Source organism: Denticeps clupeoides, chromosome 3 (genome assembly GCF_900700375.1).
Source record: "Denticeps clupeoides chromosome 3, fDenClu1.1, whole genome shotgun sequence".
NCBI lineage: Eukaryota > Metazoa > Chordata > Actinopteri > Clupeiformes > Denticipitidae > Denticeps > Denticeps clupeoides.
In genome coordinates, this window is record NC_041709.1 from 33,739,317 (window position 1) to 33,746,236 (window position 6,920).

The window sequence follows — 6,920 nt, forward strand, 5'->3', positions numbered from 1 at the left end:
CAACACCCCATAACGACAACATGAATAAACCTTACTTGAGGTTTTGGCAAATTTATTACAAATAAAAAACTGAGGAAGCACATGTACATCACATGTATTCACAGCCTTTGCCAGCAATTGAATATGATGCCACAAGCTTGGCACACCTATCCTTGGCCAGTTTGGCACACTCCTTGTTGCAGCACCTCCATCGGGCTAGATGGGTAGCGTTGGTGCACTGCCATTTTAAGATCTCTCCAAAGATGTTTAATTGGATTCAAGTCTGGGCTCTGGCTGGTCTACTAAAGGACATTCACAGCGTTTTCCTGAAGCAACTCCTTTGATATCTTGTGCTTAGGGTTGTTGTCCTGCTGGAAGATGAACCATCTAACCCTAACCCAATTCATGAAACAATGAGACACAAAGATGATTAAGGTTAAGGAAGCACACACAGTTCTTCCCGAGTGCCTGTCATGGCTGCCCACTGCTCACTAAGGGTGATGGTTAAAAGGGTGGTAGTAGTCTGGTGGGTAACACACTCACCTATGAACCTTCAGGCCCAGGTTGAAACCCCACTTACTACCATTGTGTCCCTGAGCAAGACACTTAACCCTAAGTTGCTCCAGAGGGATTGTCCCTGTAACTACTGATTGTAAGCCGCTCTGGATAAGGGTGTCTGATAAATGCCATAAATGTAAATTAACATTATAAAATATTGTAACCATTGTATAAGGATATTATTATAGAATTTTAGAATCTATAATTGTCATCTTTATTGAGTTTTTTTTTTTTTTCATTTTGATAATATAAGGGTTAGAATTAGTATATCTATGAAACTGAATAAAACCTCAAACTGTGGTGCTAGACAAGGATAATTACGTATATAGGTTTACAAGGTAATAGACGTAGATGTAACTGCCATTGTACAAAAAGTGACAAAGAGTTGCACTGCATGCAAAACAGAATGCAAAGTAGTGGAACACATGATAACATGATGTGTGTGTGTGTGCATATGTGTGTGTGTGTATACTGAAGGCATCAAAATTATGAATGAACACGTGGAGTAATGAACCCAATCGAGATGGTTTGGGGTGAGCTGGACCGCAGAGTGAAGGTAAAGGGGCCAACAAGTGCTAAACACCTCTGGGAACTCCTTCAAGACTGTTGGAGAAGCATTTCAGGTGACGACCTCTTGAAGCTCATCGAGAGAATGCCAAGAGTGTGTAAAGCAGTAACCAGAGCAAAGACACTAGAATATAAAACATGTTTTCACTTATTTCACCTTTTTTTGTTAAGTACGTAACTCCACATGTGTTCATTCATAGTTTTGATGCCTTCAGTGAGAATCTACCAACGTAAATGGTCATGAAAATAAAGAAAACACATTGAATGAGAAAGTGCGTCCAAGTTTTTGGCCTGTACTGTGTGTGTGTATACATACATAAATACACACACACATATATAATGTTATCATGTGTTCAACTTCTTTGCATTATATACACACACACTCACACACACACGTTTTACTGTTATGTTGCTCCTGGTTTTGAGTGCTGTTCCGTTAAACCATAAAATCTAATCGAGCTCAATCACTTGTGATTTTATCTTGACACTACTTGCGGTTTAATTAGCTAAATTAATAAAAAGAACCAATCACACAATTGAAAAGAGACCATGCTAATGAAATAAATAAAGGACAGGGGAAGCTCAAGTTAGTGCATGCCAGACTGGGGCTAGAATCTGTGACCTGCACTTCTAATCAACTAACCTTGGGTTCACTATAATGACACCCAAATATGACACATCTGCTTCTACTGGATACACTGTTCATGTCAAGTGGTCTGTGAAACAATGCAAATATTTTTGCTTTCTTTTGCCTAGATGTTCCAGGAAATGGGCAGCACAATGCAAAGACAGAACTAAGTAGAAAAAAAACTATAAACATCTAAAGTTAGTATATATATATGTACAGTGGAGGAAATAATTATTCGACCCCTCGCTGATTTTGTAAGTTTGTCCAATGACGAAGAAATGAAAGGTCTCAGAACAGTATCATTTTAATGGTAGGTTTATTTTAACAGTGACAGATAGCACATCAAAAGGAAAATTTAAAAAAATAACTTTAAATAAAAGATAGAGACTGATTTGCATTTCATTGAGTGAAATAAGTATTTGAACCCCTACCAACCATTAAGAGTTCTGGCTCCCACAGAGTGGTTAGACACGCCTACTCAATTAGTCCCCCTCATTAATGACACCTGTCTTAACTAGTCACCTGTATAAAAGACACCCGTCCACAGAATCAATCAATCAGGCAAAACCATTAGCAAGAAGCTGGGACAGAAGGTGACAACTGTTGATGCAATTGTTCCAAAATGGAAGGAGCACAAAATGACCATCAGTCGACCTCGGTCTGGGGCTCCATGCAAGATCTCACCTCGTGGGGTTTCAATGATTCTGAGAAAGGTGAGAAATCATCCTAGAACTACACGGGAGGAGTTAGTTAATGACCTCAAAGTAGCTGGGACCACAGTCACCAAGAAAACCATTGGAAACACATTACACCGCAATGGATTAAAATCCTGCAGTGCTCACAAGGTCCCCCTGCTCCAGAAGGCACATGTGCAGGCCCATCTGAAGTTTGCCAATGAACACCTGAATGATTCAGAGAGTGACTGGGAGAAGGTGCTGTGGTCAGATGAGACCAACATTGAGCTCTTTGGCATTAACTGAACCCGCCGTGTTTGGAGGAAGAAAAATGCTGCCTATGACCCCCAAAACACCGTCCCCACTGTCAAGCATGGAGGTGGAAACATTTTGCTTTGGGGGTGTTTTTCTGCTAAGGGCACAGGACAACTTCACCGCATCAACGGGAAAATGGACGGAGCCACGTATCGTAAAATCCTAAGCGACAACCTCCTTCCCTGAAATTGAAAATGGGTCGTGGATGGGTGTTCCAGCACGACAATGACCCAAAACATACAGCAAAGGCAACAAAGGAGTGGCTCAAGAAGAAGCACATTAAGGTCATGGAGTGGCCTAGTCAGTCTCCTGACCTTAATCCAATAGAAAACCTATGGAGGGAGCTGAAGTTCAAAGTTGCATAGAGACAGCCTCGAAACCTTAGTGATTTAGAGATGATCTGAAAAGAGGAGTGGACCAAAAAGAGGAGTGGACCTCTGTGCTTGCAAACAAGGGTTTTGCCACTAAGTATTAAGTCTTTTTTTTTAGAGGGTTCAAACACTTATTTCACTCAATGAAATGCAAATCCGTCTCTATCTTTTATTTAAAGTTATTTTTTCAATTTTGCTTTTGATGTGCTATCTGTCACTGTTAAAATCAACCTACCATTAAAATGATACTGTTCTGAGTAGGGCTGCAACTAACGATCATTTTAATAATCGATTAATCTGTCGATTTTTTTTTTTTTTTATTAATTGTAGAATTGAATAAAAAAAACAAAACAAGAAAAGCATTTATTTCCAACCCTTTATTCAAAAACAGAACCAAAATCTTTAGAAAGTGCACAAACATGTTGCTCCTTGAGCTGTTATAATAATAATAATAATAATAATAATAATAATAATAATAAAATAAAAATGGACTAACGAAAAAATATACACATGTATGCTTTACATCTGCCAAATATATTTATTTTTTTAAATAAAGTGCCACCTGAGCTGCCAGAACAATAAATCATTTATAAAAAATAAAGAACAATACAAATCAGAAAATTTAACAGGATTTGTTTGAATGTCAGAACTTGTTCTCTACACTACACTGCAGATGCACACACTCACAAACTCTCACACTGACACACACACACACACACACACACACTGCAAAAAATGCTTTTCTAACTTAGTAGTTTTGTCCTGATTTCAGTCCAAATCTCTAAAAAATCTTAAATCAAGATACATTTACTAGACACATGAAATAGCATAAGAAATGTGTTTTCTGATAAAACATCTCAAAATTAAGTGATTGTTTGTTTAAAACAAGCAAAATTATCTGCCAATGGGGTAAGAAAACTAATCTTAATGAGATATAATCTCAAACAGAAGTTTTAAGCATCACTTAATTTTCTCATGCCATTTTTCTTGTCTAGTAATCTTGATTTTTTTTAGATATTTGGACTGGAAACGAGACAAAATTACTATTAATTACTATTAACATTTACATTTACAGCATTTATCAGACGCCCTTATCCAGAGCAACTTACAATCAGTAGTTACAGGGACAGTCCCCCTGGGGCAACTTAGGGTTAAGTGTCTTGCTCAGGGACACAATGGTAGTAAGTGGGATTTGAACCTGGGCGAGTCGTCCACGCGGAGACGCAGAGAACAGTCCGAACGCTGTTTCATCCCCCCTCCACACCTGTAGGTGGCGCTGTAAGGTCACTAGTTCTTCTCCGTGGCGAGTTAAACACCAGCACCAGGGACATTACGTTCCTCACTTCAAAACGGAACAAAAGTAGGATTCTGTAGCGACTTCCCCTGCTGCTGAACTCCCTTCTTCCTCCTCAAACACTCCAACATGTTTGCGTTTCAGGTGCTGGATCATTGCCGTGGTGCTCCCGTGCCGTGCCATGTCACTATTGCATATTTTCGCGCAGATTTCTCTGCCTCCGCCATGTATCTGTCCTCTACCTCCGCTCGTTTTTTTTTTTTTTTTGCTCCGCACTGTCTATGAGGCGCCAAACTCTGCTAGCATCTGTGCGCGAGAGAGACCGAGTGTGTTCACTCCACTCCAGCTCAAATAATTATTATTTTTTTAATAATCAAACGTCTCCGCGTCGCGCGACATAACGAATCGATTAGGAAATTCGTTGCCAAATCTTTTAGTAATCGATTTTTATCGATTTAATCGATTCGTTGTTGCAGCCCTAGTTCTGAGACTTTTCATTTCTTTGTCATTGGACAAACTTACAAAATCAGCGAGGGGTCAAATAATTATTTCCTCCACTGTATGTATGTGCATTGTGGCGATGAAAAAGAGGAGACTCTTCAGTAATCTTGTCAGGAAAAGATGGCTTTTTTTATTTGCACCAAGGCCAACAGGTAAAGCCAACAGACAACTCCTACTACTCAAGCCCAACTGGAAGTGGGAATGCAGCACTTCATACTCCCCGGTCCTGCACAATGCATAATGTCCCACTTTCCCACACAAACACTAAATGCTGTTGGATTAATACCTGTTGTGTGTAAAAGTAAAGCATTATAGAAAAAATACTGACTACAAGCGGAGTTACATCATTTGTTTACATCATTTGATGTAAAGTTAAAATGAGGCTCAGTAGTGTGTGTGGCCTCATACGTGCCTGTATGACCTCACTACAATGCATGGGCATGCTCCTGATGAGGTGTCTCCTGAGGGATCTTCTTCCAGACCTGGACTAAAGCATCTCCCAACTCCTGGACAGTCTGTGGTGCAATATGGCGTTGGTGGATGATGTCCCAGATGTGCTCAATTGGATTCATGTCTGGGGAATGGGCAGGCCAGTCCATAGCATCAATGCCTTATTCTTGCATTAGGAGGAACCCAGGAACATCCACACCAACATATGGTTTCACAAGGGGTCTGGGGATCATATCTTAATACCTAATGGCAGTCAGGCTACCTCTGGTAAGTACATGCCACCCCACCCCATCACTGACCCACTGCCAAACTGGTCATACTGGAGGATGTTGGAGGCAGCAGAACTTTCTCTGTGGCATCTCCAGACTGTCACATGTGCTCAGTATGAACCTGCCTTCATCTGTGAAGAGCAGAGGGCGCCATTGGCAAATTTGCCAATCTTGGTGTGTGTTCTCTGGCAAATGCCAAATGTGCTGCATGGTGCGGGGCTATAAGCACCACCCCCACCTGTGGACGTCGGACCCTAATACCACCATCATAGAGTCTGTTTGCAAGCACATTTGTGGCACAAAAGTGGACCTTGTACAACAACTGCTGCTGAGTTGTTGCCCTCCTACTGAGTTGTTGTCCTCCTACTTTTGAATGGTGTTGATGCTTTCAATCTAGTGGTAGCATGACATAGAGTCTACAACTCAGGTAGTGCAGCTCATCCAGGGTGGCACATCAATGCGAGCTGGGGCAAGAAGGTATACTGTGTATATCAGCTTAGTGTTCAGAGCTTGGAGGCGCTACCAGAAGACAGACCAGTACACCAGGAGATGTGGAAGACCAGAAGAAAGCATCAATTATGGGGTCTGCTTCCTTAACCACTAGGAAATGGTTCGACTTTCAGCAGGATAATGACCCTAAGCACACCGCCAAGATCAAATGAGTGGCTTCAGGACAAGTCTGTGAATGTACTTTAATGGCCCAGCCAAAGCCCAGACTTGAATCCGATTAAACATCTCTGCAGAGATCTTAAAAAGCTGTCCCAGACCGTGTCAGCCCCTCGTCCCTCAAAATTTGTGCTGCACAGGTGGCTCCGTCTTCACTCGGATCTTAAAAACATCACTGGACGCTCCACCAACATTCCAGTCCCAAAGAAACTCTCCATACAGACCTGTAGCTTTAACTTCTGTAGTCATGAAAACCTTTGAACATTTGGTGTTGGCCAACCTTCAGGTAGCCCAGTTTCAAATGTGAAGACCTTCAAGTTCCTGGGTACCACCATTTCCACATCCTTAAGAAGGCCCAGCAGAGGATGTACTTCCTCAGGCATATGAAGAACTTTTGCCTTCCACAGGAACTGCTGATCTTGTTTTACAAAGCAGTTGTCGAACCTATTTGTGCTCCTCTATAACAGTCTGGTTTGGAGCAGCCTCCAATCACTCCGGACTCTTTTGCACAAAACCACTTTGCACAAAATGACTCTGGTCCTTACTGCTCTTTCTTTTATGGTTCTTTCTCTCTTTTCTTTAAACATTGTAAAAAAACTGTAACTCATTTGCACACCTTCACCCTACCAGTTACACATATTTTATGTT